The sequence below is a fragment of the Colletes gigas genome, unplaced genomic scaffold (assembly GCF_013123115.1).
Source record: "Colletes gigas isolate AHSC1104 unplaced genomic scaffold, ASM1312311v1 Colletes_gigas_Sc00004, whole genome shotgun sequence".
Taxonomy (NCBI): Eukaryota; Metazoa; Arthropoda; class Insecta; order Hymenoptera; family Colletidae; genus Colletes; species Colletes gigas.
In genome coordinates this window covers 96,650-112,020 of record NW_025106633.1, presented here as the reverse complement: position 1 = coordinate 112,020, position 15,371 = coordinate 96,650, and the positions used below count along the sequence as shown (strand labels likewise).

General features: G+C 39.1%; 1 protein-coding gene across 6 annotated transcripts in view; it reads right to left on the bottom strand.

The window, feature by feature from the left end:
- Positions 1 to 15,371, bottom strand: part of LOC122405536 (bromodomain adjacent to zinc finger domain protein 2B) — a 254,071-nt gene that overhangs the window by 179,397 nt on the left and 59,303 nt on the right. For all 6 annotated transcript variants that reach the window (XM_043410385.1, XM_043410387.1, XM_043410388.1 and 3 more), the window contains exon 3: positions 52 to 124. The gene's annotated coding sequence lies outside the window, so the exon portion shown is untranslated. The remainder of the gene's footprint in view (positions 1 to 51; positions 125 to 15,371) is intronic.

Genomic DNA, 15,371 nt, shown 5'->3' with positions numbered 1-15,371 from the left:
TGTTTTCGATCGATTATGCGATTTTGTTTAAACAAAAATGTTTATACATACATGTTTCGCTCGAGGTTAGTAGCGTAGACCATCGATGACCGTCGTGACGACAAATCCGTTAACCCCTTCGAACCTGAAATTAGCAACGTTCGATTGAAATTCACTAACTCGTTAAACGCACACACTATGTCTACAATTTCTATTCCTTAACTGTGAAATATTCTATTCTACAATTGAAATTTCTAGTTTCATGTAAAAAGTCGTGTATCTCGTATCCGGATGAGAATTTTTAAATTGCACAAAATGGAAAAAACGAGAACGGAGATTCTTGGTAAAAATCGCCCGACGATATTTGCAAATGGTTCAAATTTAATTTCCATTCGCATTTACGTACGTTTAACGCCACCTTCCGACCAGCGATTCGAAAAGTACCACGGAACCCCCGAGCCGCGAGTAATTTCCACAATTAGCGTTCGCCTCTCGGCACATAGTCGACGCGCCTCGCCTTATTTATAGTTCTCGGTATGTCCCGCTGTTTGAAGGTTTAGCGAAGTTCCGTACCGGCGTTGTTTCGGTTTAGTGCTGTATTTCCCGAAATTAGGGGCTTCGACCTCTAAAAAAGGCTCGATCCTATGGGTTCTCGAAAAAAAATTCTTAAAATATAAAAATTGCAATGCAAATAATTTAAACACCTTTCTACTACTCTATCAACCAGGTAACTGTTTCGACCTCTTTGGAAAATTCGTATCTAAATTGCGTTGCACAAATTTGGCGATGACGAGTATACTCGTCAAACGCAGAGTGAAATTGGCTTGTAATAAAATGGCTTTTATCTTTTTATTTCATCACTCACATTTATTTATTTACTTAAATTAACATAAATATTTTGCATATGAACGAAACAAAGACATGAAAAATCAATTTCTTACTTTAATTTGCTGTTAGAGAATGGTATTGAGCAAAGCATGGTACATACAATTCTTTTCGAATATTATTTTTAAAAGAATGTGATACATTTACAAAAAATAATTTACACTATATACAGTTTTTTTTATATTAATTATTTATAAACTTTTATTTGTTCCTTTTATTTCGATGGGCCTCAAAATATTTGAAACATTTTGAAGTTTACGAATATATTTTAGTTTTCACAAAAATTGCAATTTAAACTGCAAATTGTCACTACTCATTACTTGTGACGAATATACTCGTCATAATACAAAATTTTGCACAGTGATCTGGTTAACTCCTTGTAGTACAACGATAAATCTGACTCGTCATGACTTTCTTTATTAAAAGGGGTGTTTTTTAGGGGGTAAAAAATTTCATAAACGATCAATAACTGGGTAGTAATTAACTACCGCTGAGGTAACTATACTAAGGTATCTGATGAGAAGCTGACCCCAGCTTAGGGACGGAGAACCTGTGGCCTTTCGTGGTATTCCGTGTAGCCTTCTCGCATACTTTGTCAATTACGCGTAATTTTCGTCCCTAAATCACACACTCTTAAACCACGTCTAGCTCAATTAAAAATCGTTAGTCCAAAAATACAGAAAAGAATTTATGTTTGGTACATTGTTCGAGTACAAAAAGAAGACGCGCCTTTCAGACCTGGAATGAGTGTTATTTTTCTTCCTAGATTCATAAATAAAATACAAAAGCGTACAAAGGAATCAATTTATATCTAACACATCTCTCCATAATTTTCACGAAAGTGACTACCAACGAAACGTACGACGAGGAATCCTTGAAGCAACACGCAACCCTCCGACGCTAAAAGACTCCCTTGGTCGTTAAACAAAACGGAACCGAAACTTGGGCGTAAAATAAACTTCTGAACTAGAATGCGCACCGAGCCGAGTAACGCGTTTCGCAAAATTCCTAAAGACCCCGGCCGTTCCGCGGAATAACATCAAACTGATAAAACAGAAGACTGATTGTTCAAACAGCGCGCACACGTACACACAACTCTCGACGAATCGTCGATTTGCCGCATGCCCGACAGCGTTACTTTTGTATCGAGCTACGCGACCGCGTAACTCGCCTACACATACACACACGGGCACACACGTGCTCGCAAATAATTACAACCTTCTAGGAGAGCGGGAGCATGGACGACGGGGGCAGGTAGGGAAGGGTAAGAGGAGAAAGAGGACCAAACGAGCCACAGTTTCAAAAAGCATCCCACCGATAATACCCATATTCCCAGCCATCGAGACCCGCAGAGCTGCGCAAAATTCCAGACTCCCAGTGTTCTCTCGCCCCCACACCACCCCCACCCCATACCACACACCTCTCTACCACACTCACCCGACGCTCAACGAAGAGGAGGCTACCGCTACTGGGTTCCCGTGCTACGCGGTATCGCCGGGAGCGACGATAATATAAAGCTCGTCGTTCTGGCCGTCGCGGCGCTACGCTGTCGGCGCGTCGCGGGACGTATACAGGGTGTTTCTATAAACACGTTCCCTACCATAGCTTGTTTCGTAGAATTCACCGCTTTGGAATCACAGAGAGGCATTTTTCGGTATTTTCTTTCAAGCCCGTTTGCACGGATTTTACTCAACGACCAGATTTTAACGACACTAAGTTTCTTCAACGACAGTACTAACACCGATATGATAATGTAGATAACTGATTACAGTATTAACAGATGCCAATATTAATCGACGACAGAATTAACACCGATGTCAGGATTAACCGACGACAGAATTAATTGACAATAATACTAAACCGTGACAGTATTAACAAACCTCAATATTAACTGATAATAGTACTAATCAATGATAGAATTAACAAGATGACAGAACTTATCATTGATAATATTAACCAACGACAGGATTAACTGACAATAATACTAAACCATGACAGTATTAACAAACGTCAATATTAACCCTTAATAGTACTAATCAATGATAGAATTAACAGATGACAGAATTTTATCATTGATAGTATTAACCGACAACAGAATTAACAGACGATAGTATTACAGAAATCCAGGAAAAATGAAAAAGTGGACGGAGGGATTCGAACTCACGACCTTTGGATTGCTAGTCAACCGCTCTACCAACCCTGCCATCGTCCTACCACTGCTACACTTATGTTAGTGATTCCTTTTCTATGGGTTTGGAAATCGTTGATATTAGTAATAATCGATGGCAGTATTAGCTAAGAACAATAATGACTGAGATGCAGTAGACTTTATAATCAATCTTTCCTATTAATATTATTTGATTTTCTCGATTTATTTGTCTATCCAACGGTTTCAATGTGTTTTTGTATACATACCGCCACCGAATACAACTGCACGACTTTTAGCGTTGCTTTAGAATGATTGTTGAGCCAATATTTGAAGAAATACTCTTCTTTTATGATTCTTAAAATCCCTGTGATCGCCAAGGAGCCTTCCTAAGTCTTATAAGTAAATATTATACTGTATGTAGCATTACAGAACTAAAGGGCGTTACAGGACTTTCCGGGATACTTCGAAGAGCCGAATAAATTTGCCAAGAGTTACTTACAAACACGAGAGGAGAACAAGCACTCTTCTTTGTCTCTATGTGGTTCTTTCGAGTGAGAAGTTTCCAACTTACGAACGAAGAATACAGGAAAATTGCCACAACCGAGTAAAAATTATTCTGCTTTGAGTGGGCAAAAGTTGAAGCATACTAATTTTTAATTTGTTAACATAAAGCTTGCTCCAAAATAAATCACATTATTCGCGCTTGCAGTCCCTCAATATATGTATTCAATTTATAACGTTTTTTACCTGGTTTTGGGTTCTCTTTGATCCAACTTTTTCCTACAAATTTTTAACAAAATGTACAAAAAAAAACGCATTTTGTAAAACTAAAAAAATTAATATAAGTATTTTTCTGCAAATTTACAAAAGAGAGGTATTTTATACATTTACAGAAAAAGATTGCAAGAGAATCTAAATATATTCAACGACTACAACCATGAATGATGCATGTTTTACTGATTTGTTTTCCAGTCAGCTGATCGCGCGGCTGCGCAGCCACGCTGTCACGCTCAAAACACACGTGTTCATAACATTCACACACATTTCTAATCAAGACTGTTCAAACCTGGGTTTATGATACTGTTACCCACTAGAAGTTAGTTTTTAGAAGTAGCTGTCGAAATTATTCAATGGATCAAACAATTCTATTAATTGATCCTTAAGAACGGAGGATTTATAAAACAGTAAACAGTACCATTGTTCTAGCTTTCCCTCAACCCCAAATCGATTTCCTACTTTACTAATGCAACTAAGCTAGAGTTTAGGTAAGCCCAAGAAATTTTCTTGTGTACAAAATAAAAGAGAAGTGAATTTACATTGGGACTCAATAAATGCGTAAACTTAAGCTTAAACCAAGCCCAAAAACGTTGTATATCGATACCTCTTCGCACGAGAAATTTGCGCGTGTCGACTTGTCCCATCTTATCGAAACACCCTGTATACACACACACGCGTACGAAAGCATGGAGGCAAAAGGGACCAAGTGCCACGGGAGAGGCTGGAACGTGTGTGTACCGGGTGGTGCGCGCGCGCACCTTCATTCCGCGCGCAACAAACACAGCACGAGGCGCGCACACGCGCTCACGTACGATCGGACAAAAGATAATCGCGGAGAGTTGGCTGTCGTTCGCGTCGACTGGCTCTGGCCGCCCGTGCCTGCGTCCGAACGGTGACACGCGGGAGACTACCGATGGAGGGGGAATACCACAGAGGAGGGGGGACGCGGAGAAGCCGCGAAGGGGGACGAGGAAGGGGCACTCTCAGCAGAGAAAGAAAACGGCACAAACGGGGGGGGGAGGAACGCGACCCCGGATAAAGACTGCGACCGATTCCGTCAAACTGTTTGTACTGAGCCCGGAGATCGTAAGTCGTCGAGTGCCCGCAAACTTTTCGAAGGGACAGGTCACTCTACCCTAACCCCCACCTTTAATTAAACGCTACGTTGGTTCATGAGACCCGACACCGTTGCAAAGAATTTTATGTGGATTTTTTAAATTATGCAGAGTGTTATGCATTTTTCTGTGCACACTTCAGGGTATACAGTGTGTTCTACAAGTAAAACTATGACAAACAATACATAAATGCTTTGTTACGAAATTATCACAATAATAGGAATCTATGGAAACTCGGTTGAGATTCAGGACATTAAAATCAATCTTTTGCAAGCATTCGATATCGCGAGTTTCTGTGCAATTTAATGAACATAAACTTGTCAACAAAAAGTTATCATCGAAGAAAGAATACTTCAGCGCTCAAGATAAATGATAGAAACTTCAGTTACCCACATAATTCTACGTCAAAAATATTTTTTATTGCTCTCTTTAAACAATATTTTAATAAATTTGTTAAGTAAATAAAAAACATTTTCTTTTTCTCGACTTCGTTTGTCGATGCAATTTTGTTATTGATATTCTTCTGTTTCATTTTGATTCTATGACCTTTCTTTAAAGAGATACTTCAATGCATAGAAAAAGATCTTCCATACCTAGAAACCCATTTTTTGTTTTCTCATATACTGTGCTCAAAGATTAAATAAAACTCTATATATGTGATTTGGTCTCCAACATACGTAAGTGATGTGTCAAAGTGTTAACAACGTGATAATTTAATTCGCCGAAGAGGATCAAGAATGACAAACAATTGTCTCCCGGACATATAATAGTTCGCCAAGGGGTTACCAAAAGAATTTCGGTCGCCTTTCTCGAGTCACCTCGTGGCACCTCGTTCCCCGGAATATCGGTAAATTGATTATCAGAGTTCCCGTCCGCGTTTCCGGGGAATCTGTCCGGACGGTAGCGCGGCGGCGTCGTTCCATCGAATTTGGCGTAGAACTGCGTGTTTCCTACGCTTTCCAATCAATTTTTTAATTTTTCACAAAAATGCTTTTCGTTTCTGCGCCCACCCCCCGGGGGGCCACCCTTTGCGCGGCTCGCGCCTGGTAATAGGGAGAGAGCCACCGGGCGACCGGTGGGGTGAGTCGGCGCGGGAACGAGCGGTTTCGTGGGTCGGTGGGTGGACCGGGAGAAGCGTAGCGGACCGAGATAGAGGCAGAAACGGTGGAAAGAGTGGCGGTGGCGAGGCGGGACGAGGTTAGGCGGACGGCGGGGGCCAAGAGCGCGTAGTAGAGCATGAGGGGGGCGGGGGGGAGGGCGGAAACGGGCGGAGGACGGAGGACGGAGGGACACACGCTACGAGAGGCGCTGGCTGAGTTTGCGAGCACGCGCTACTACTCTTCGAGGCTCGAGTTTCTATCTGGCCCCCGTGTGTCCCTCTGTGTGTACTTCTTTCTCGCTCGCGCGCGCTCCACGCCGCCCCGGACCCTCTCTTTTCTTCGCGTACTCGATCCTCTCTCGCTTACGCTCGTTCGCTCCGATTCGCCTCGTTCCACCTCTCCTCGTCGCTCCTTCGCGGCGTCCGCCCGAGCTCTAGCTCTCGTTCCCTCCCGGGTTTCGTTCCTGACACTCCAACCAGCTTCCCTGCCCCCTCCCTCCCCGCCCCCGGAGGCCCCCGTCAGCTCTTCCTCGCGACAGCCGCATCGGTTCTCGTTCTCTGCGTCCCCGTCGTTGTGTACGTGCCCGCGTACGTGTGCCCAGAGGCTCTCTTTCTCGCTCTGGCCGCGGCCCGGTTACTCCTGCTCGACGTTTCCCTGGTCGCACACTCTCGCTCCGTCCCTTCGTAGCTACGTCGATGCTCCTCTCGGCCGCCGCCGATCGGTCCGCTCCGCGCGCGGCATCCACGAGACACGGGGAAAGAGAACAGCACCGACGGAGTTGCGTTGCAATGGCTGGAATTGGTGAATCGAGGGACGAACAAACGGACGGAGGGGAACCAGATTCCCTCGTAAACGTAGTGTCTCGCGGTATGCACGAAAATCGGGATCGCCGATCAATACGGGAGGCAAGGGGACGGAAGTTGTCGTAGGAAACTGGTTCCCAGTCACGGTGGGAGCTCTCTGGCTTCGGGCTAAACGCGGAACGTGGATGACGCAGGGTGATGCAGCGTTTTGTGTAAATTATGTGGAACAGTTGCGCAGTCTACATTGTCGCGCGACGCAGTTAGTCAAACACATGGAATCGGTTCGAGCGGGAAATCGAATGGTCCACACGCTTGACGAAACGCAAAGTTGGAGTTCTTCTGGTCGCACAAAACCAGTCCTAGATATGATCTGCTTACGAGTGGATTCCACATCAGTACGCTCGGAGTCTAGCGTCGTTACTAACCGCTGTTTTTTTGTAGAAAATAATCAATTGGGAAAGAATTTTGATGTCTCTTCTCGTATCTTTTAACTCGATCTAACAAAATCTGCTTGTTGGCTAACGACTCTTCCGAAACCCTAGATTTCTTTTCGTCTGTTAACGACCAATTCTCCTATCTCTAATTTCTAATACTATATACCCTTGACCACCACAGTAACTCTATGGAATTTTCTACGTGTTCAACAATTTGTTCTTAGACAATCGGAAACTGGTTAATTAGGATACATTTTTCTATAGCTGGTACTAAAAGGAAGAATTGAGTATTAACAAAATGGCAGCATTTTGAAATTGAAATATCGATTTTGTTCTTGTTTTTAATTCTAGTAGAATAGAAAGATTTGACATCATTCTAGTATGTCAAATTTGAACAAACTCGGTCGAGTAAATCTTGAGATACATGGAAGCCAATTCAGAAAAGGTATAATAGTTTTTAGAAAAACGCATCTAAACAGAAGGATCAGACCGCTCAAACAGGTATGCCTTCGCTAATTTTAGGAGTTCAGTGATATGCATTTGCACACATATCCTTTAAGGAAATACAAAAAAAAAACAAAGAAAAGGATTGAATTTTGTGGCGGTTTACAGTAGAAGATCCCCTTAACGCTTGTCTAACAATCAGACTTTGTTATGAATTTTTTTAACGTATTACTCACCCACATATGAGTGACACGATTCTTCACTAAGGTGTTAAAAATAGTTTCGATGCTGTAAAAATGGTTTGGTTCTGGTGGACAATTGGAGGGGGTTTGGCGTGGCAATAAGCGCGTTAAATCAATATTCAGACCGATCGCGAGCGAGTTTAGCGTTTTTATTGGTTATTCGAGGATGAAATTTGCCCGTCTGGGGGGCACGTGTCGACGATTGGGAACCCCTAAGCCAAGAGAAGCGATAAAGTACGTGCTTCTGCGACTGTTTCCGCGAAACTTGCGTCGTTCCACGAAAGTCGTCGAATCGATCGAACTTTAATGGTCGCCGTTACCCGCGCTTAATACGCGCCGATACATCATCTCGCGGACAAAGCGATGAAAAAAAACAAACTGTCCAAGTTGGACAAAGTGGTGGCACGAATCGATTGTGCCCCGGAACGTGTACATGCATCGTTCCTGTCACGAGTACGCGACTTATGAATGAATACGGCCCGGGAGTAGGTACATGTGTAGCCATAGTTATGCTACACGTACACACGTCCGGCCGTATAATATCGGTCAAATCGCTTGTTGTTCGGTTAGAGCAATCAAGTTTTGCGCGCGCGTGTAAACACGACGGCGTAGATCACTTTCATGAGCGCGTAATCGCACGCCCATCGATTTGTTTCCCGATCGTTAGCTCGCCGCATTAATATATGATAATGCCAAGCAATAACGTAATCGCGACGTCCCAAGTAGGATTAAAAAGCTGACTAATACCACGCGCTGTCCGCGCATCGGACAAATTTCTGCCTCGAAAGGTTGCAATATATACCCCGGATAATATTCCGTATTTTTTCAAACATTATTTATTCAACTTTAAAATTTTATTTATTAAATAAACACAGGACGCTCGGCCAAATCTGGGAAACATTTTTAAGGCAGATTCTAGAGGTCAAAATAAGACGAAAATCAAGAATACCGATTTGTTGATGGAGGCTTCGTCAAAAAGTTATTAACGTTTAAAGTTCCGGCCGTACTGAATTTTTTTCTCGAAAATGCGCAACATTTCGGGGCTATGTCTATTCACCAAAAATGATTGTAATTGAACCCCGCAACCGAAAATAATTTTTCCAGAACGATTTAAAATTTTTTTTTCGTCGAAAAAATTAGGCACCTAATTAGATTTTCGGTAAGGAATTTTTTTCTCGAAAGTGGGTAGGATTTAGAGGGTATGTGTATTCGTCAAAAATAATTGTAATTCACCCCTGCAATCAGAAATAATTTTTTCAGGATGATTTGAAACTTTTTTAGACACCTACTGTCGATTTTTCTTAGAAATTTGTTTTTCATTTTTAGTAATTTTGTTTCACGCTCTACGGAAAAGTTGTTCTATACTTTTTTGTATGTATCCATGAGCTCTACTTCACCACTAAATTTCAATGAAATTCATTGATTATTGTAGAAGTTATGGTCGTTTGAAAATTGGACCACTTTTATGGGGTTTTTCTAACTTTACGGTGTTAAGGAACAACTTTTCCAACATTCTTAGAATTTCTACCTATTCTTGACTGAAATACGCGTCGTTTGCATTTTGAAACATTAAAATCGTCCAATCCGTTCAGAAGTTACGACTTTTTAAACATACGCATGAGATTTAAGGGGATTAGGCATGAAACTTCATTTATGATCAGACATTACACTTTCGGTAAAGAATTTTTTTTCTCGAAAATGCGCAGAATTTCTGGGATATGTCTATTCACCAAAAAAAGTTATAATTGACCCCTTTAATCGGAAATAATTTTTTCAGAATGATTTGAAATTTTTTAATTTCTTCGACTTTGTCCACCTACTCGAATTTTTTTCTCGAAAACGCGTAGGAATTCGGGGGTATGTATATTCACGAAAAATGATTGTAATTGACCCCTGCAGCTAAAAATAATTTTTCCAGAACGATTTGAAATTTTTGAATTTAATTGTTAATAACTTTTTAGCGAAGCCTCAATCAACAAATTGGTATTCTTGATTTTCGTCTTATTTTAGTCTCTAGAATCTCCCACTCAAATTTTTCCCAGAAGTGACCGAACACTCTGTATATGTATATGTACCTTTAAAATGGAGGTACATTCGCAGTTTTCTTGTGTACTTTATCGCGAAGAGAAAATAATTTATTTTCTATAGATTGAAGCTTATAAAAAATTGGGGCAGGTAGAATTAATATATGAAAAATATTTCTACTGAAAGGGTTGAAATATTTTGGGTTTCGTGATTTGAAATCGCCCTCGGAATATAAATTATTTTGTTACATATTTAAGAAGAATCCTCCAGGACTGGTTTTGGTTTGCTCAATAATTTTCATTTCCTTCTATTTTACCACTCGTTATTATAATAGTAGTAGTTATATCAAATCCAAATAATCCAATAGAAATTTATAAAAAATCCCATTATTATAGATTTCTTCAAATTCTATATCCACGAGAACATCACACAAGGAATCCCCATAGCCAGTTGAAAAATTGCAGGAAACAAGGCTGACAAGAACAGTGTTCCCGCAGATGTTATTCCATTAATTTCGAATTGTGTACGTTATTTGGATAATTTTGACGAACAACGAATATTATTTCCTCGTTGGCCGGTGGAAAAACAGGAGGAAGGACGAGTAAAGCGCGCAATATTTTCTGCGACACCCTAATAATTGCTCCGCGGCGTCGGGGTTTGTATCGTCCTCGCTGCTAAACGAGTTCTCTTTTCCTCGCAGCGAATTTCCGCGTGCAGTTGCGTGCAACCCATTAAAAATGCTTTCGCGCGAAAATCTCGCCTTCCGCTCCTGAACCGTGCACGATAACATTTTACAAACGCAACAGCACGTCGCCCGTTCCACGAAACTGTACGTATAGGGGGGACGGCGGTCGTCGCGTACATCAAAAACCGACAGACATTTCACGCAACGGGGTAAAATACAAATTTATGACCGACTCTCGTCCCGTTTCTGGACCCACGGTGTACCCTCCCGTGTTTAATGCCCGACCCATTGATTTGCTCCACTGACATCGAAATAAAATGCACGAGCCGGGACGATAAAGAATTTGTAATCCGGAGCTACCCACCCCCGCAAAGGACAGCGAAAAAGGAATATCGCGTAATTTATTTTTATCGTTCCCGCGACCCTCTATATCAAAGGTCACCCGAAAGAAACCCCAATTTAAAGGTTTAACCGCGTCCTGCCACAATTTCACCCCCCCCCCTGCCCCACCTCCTCAGCCTTCCAAGTCCCCAGCAGTCCTTTATCAACCCCGCGACAGCTGTTAATTACGGAATAAAATACGCGTCCTTGCGGAAACGATACCGTTATCGCTCCAGAATCGAGTAAACATTTCATTAAACCCCTTCGTGACCATTTTCGATGCACCCCAATTTCCAACAAATTATATACTATTTTTTGGTTCTTTTTTCTACTTTTGTATTATCATAGACTCGTTCTATCTTTCAGATATTATTTAACTACAGCAAATCCCAAAATAAATACCAGCTGGAAACAGTTATAAAAAAAGAATTTCCACGGTGGTCGTCAAATTCGTCGAACAATGTTATTTTTTAAAAATTCAATGCTCCTCGATGGTATTTAATTTACATTATTCCTTTTAATAATACCATTTCGAGAAAATCAAAATTAAAAATTTTTAAACAAGAATTAAAAGAAAAAATATTGTAGCATGCTGTTAAACATTCTAAAAATGCATACCATAATTCGACGACGATGACTTAAATTTGTTTAGTGATTTGTTAAAGATGTTTGAAAATTTAATTTGTCACGTAATTTTTATAAGAATAAACAATCGCTAATTATACCCCCGATGGAGTCGATACTAATCCTCGTACGAAAGTTACTTATATTTTCTTGGTTCATCGATCAACGTTCCAGATAAGAAATTTGCCAATTTCCACCGCAGATGTTTTTGTAACACGAGAATTTCGTGAAAATGCCATTCGAACTCGACCAGCATTCGTATCGTCGCTGCAACAGGAAATTTTCATTCGTTCCGTGCTGCTGAGGTGCACGGTCATAAATAGCACAAAACACTAGTATAATTGTACGCGTACACGTCGCGTAAACGCGCAAAAAGAACGCGCGACCGGGCATCGTTTTGCCCGGCAACAATTGCTTTCCGATGCGAATGAATTATTTATTCGTAATGAGCGCAAACTGTCGCCCGTAATTCTCACGAATTGCAACGGAACGATCGACGATCCGTTTAAACCTGGCGACTTTTTCGTCGGCGGACTGATTTATTAATTAAACCGAAGCCTCGGTGGTACGCGATCACTGAAAACCGAATCGGGGAAACAAGCATCAAAAAATAACAAACAGCCCGCGGCCGTTTGTGCGATTTAATTTTACTTCCGGGGAGGCGAAGTTGAATTAGACGATTGATATACAAATTATTTTAGAACATGGGGAAACGAATTTTGGGGGCCATTTTTCAGTCGTATCGACGCCATTCGTGGTTTCGTAATGGCGCAAGAAATATATCTGCATCGAAAAAGAGACGAATAATTGAAAGTAAGAGGATACTGGGTTAAATTTCGTAATTGTTTACTGTTAAATAAATAGAGTTAAAATTTTAAGTTGACAAAGCTTCAAAAATAACAAACAGTTTGTGGACGTTTGTGCAATTTAATTTTACTTCCGGGGAGGCGAAGTTGAATTAGACGATTGATATACAAATTATTTTAGAACATGGGGAAACGAATTTTGGGGGCCATTTTTCAGTCGTATCGACGCCATTCGTGGTTTCGTAACGGCGCAAGAAATATATCTGCATCGAAAAAGAGACGAATAATTGAAAGTAAGAGGATACTGGGTTAAATTTCGTAATTGTTTACTGTTAATTAAATAGAGTTAAAATTTTAAGTTGACAAAGCTTCAAAAATAACAAACAGTTTGTGGACGTTTGTGCAATTTAATTTTACTTCCGGGGAGGCGAAGTTGAATTAGACGATTGATACACAAATTATTTTAAAACATGGGGAAACGAATTTAGGGGGCCATTTTTCAGTCGTATCGACGCCATTCGTGGTTTCGTAATGGCGCAAGAAATATATCTGCATCGAAAAAGAGACGAATAATTGAAAGTAAGAGGATACTGGGTTAAATTTCGTAATTGTTTACTGTTAATTAAATAGAGTTAAAATTTTAAGTTGACAAAGCTTCAAAAATAACAAACAGTTTGTGGACGTTTGTGCAATTTAATTTTACTTCCGGGGAGGCGAAGTTGAATTAGACGATTGATACACAAATTATTTTAAAACATGGGGAAACGAATTTAGGGGGCCATTTTTCAGTCGTATCGACGCCATTCGTGGTTTCGTGATGGCGCAAGAAATATGTGTGCATCGAAAAAGAGACGAATAATTGAAAGTAAGAGGATACTGGGTTAAATTTCGTAATTTTTTACTATTAATTGAATAGAGTTAAAATTTTAAGTTGACAAAGCTTCAAAAGTAACAAAGAGTTTGTGGGCGTTTGTGCAATTTAATTTTACTTCCGGGGAGGCGAAGTTGAATTAGACGATTGATACACAAATTATTTTAGAACCAGGGGAAACGAATTTTGGGGGCCATTTTTCAGTCGTATCGACGCCATTCGTGGTTTCGTAATGGCGCAAAAAATATATGTGCATTGAAAAAGAGACGAATAATTGAAAGTAAGTAAGAAGACACTGGGTTAAATATCGTAATTTTTTACTATTAATTGAATAGAGTTAAAATTTGATGTCAAAATGGTGCTTAAAATTAGCGAAGAGAAATTTCAACTGCAACTTTGGAACAATTTATTATAAAAGTGTTTCAGATTTAAATGTCCAAGCTTGAGGTGTGAATCTAGGACCATAAAGTTAATAAATTTTTCCTCTTGAAATAAATCCGTGAACGCCTCGTTTAGAAAATATTAGTTCCAAGGAAACTCCATTTTTAATGCTGTGCAAATTCCATGGAGAAAATTCTTATTAATTAAATCTAGGATAATAGTACAAGGTAAAAATTTTTTATAGATAGTCAAAGTATTGCGCATAATATTGTGTATTTAATTTTTTTGTGGCCCATGCTCGAGCGTCGAATAAAATATTGTCTGCCTTAAGTTATTATGCGGTGAGTGATATTACTGACGAAACTGTTGGAAATCCCACAAAAAAAATTGCCATGAATTAAATCAACGATAATATTAGAGATTAAAAATTGTTTGTAGATAGTTAGAGCATCGTAGGTAATATTGAGTATTTAATAATTTTGTGTTCCGTGCTTGAGAGTCGAATAAAATATTTACGTTGGAGTTATTATACATTGAAATATATTATTGACGAAAATTTTATAAATTCCACAAAAAAAATTGCCATGAATTAAATCAACGATAATATTAGAGATTAAAAATTGTTTGTAGATAGTTAGAGCATCGTAGGTAATATTGAGTATTTAATAATTTTGTGTTCGGTGCTCAAGAGTCGAATAAAATATTTACGTTGGAGTTATTATACATTGAAATATATTACTGACGAAAATTTTATAAATTCCACAAAAAAAAATTCCATGAATTAAATCAACGATAATATTAGAGATTAAAAATTGTTTGTAGATAGTTAGAGCATCGTAGGTAATATTGAGTATTTAATAATTTTGTGTTCCGTGCTCGAGAGTCGAATAAAATATTATTTGCGTTGAAGTTATTATACATTGAAATATATTACTAACGAAAATTTTATAAATTCCACAAAAAAAATTTTCATGAATTAAATGAACGATAATATTACAGATTAAAAATTGTTTGTAGATAGTTAGAGCATCGTAGGTAATATTGAGTATTTAATAATTTTGTGTTCCGTGCTCGAGAGTCGAATAAAATATTATTTGCGTTGAAGTTATTATACATTGAAATATATTACTGACGAAAATTTTATAAATTCCACAAAAAAAATTGCCATGAATTAAATCAACGATAATATTAGAGATTAAAAATTGTTTGTAGATAGTTAGAGCATCGTAGGTAATATTGAGTATTTAATAATTTTGTGTTCGGTGCTCAAGAGTCGAATAAAATATTTACGTTGGAGTTATTATACATTGAAATATATTACTAACGAAAATTTTATAAATTCCACAAAAAAAATTTTCATGAATTAAATGAACGATAATATTACAGATTAAAAATTGTTTGTAGATAGAGCATCGTAGGTAATATTGAGTATTTAATAATTTTGTGTTCCGTGCTCAAGAGTCGAATAAAATATTTACGTTGGAGTTATTATACATTGAAATATATTACTGACGAAAATTTTATAAATTCCACAAAAAAAATTGCCATGAATTAAATCAACGATAATATTAGAGATTAAAAATTGTTTGTAGATAGTTAGAGCATCGTAGGTAATATTGAGTATTTAATAATTTTGTGTTCCGTGCTCGAGAGTCGAATAAAATATTATT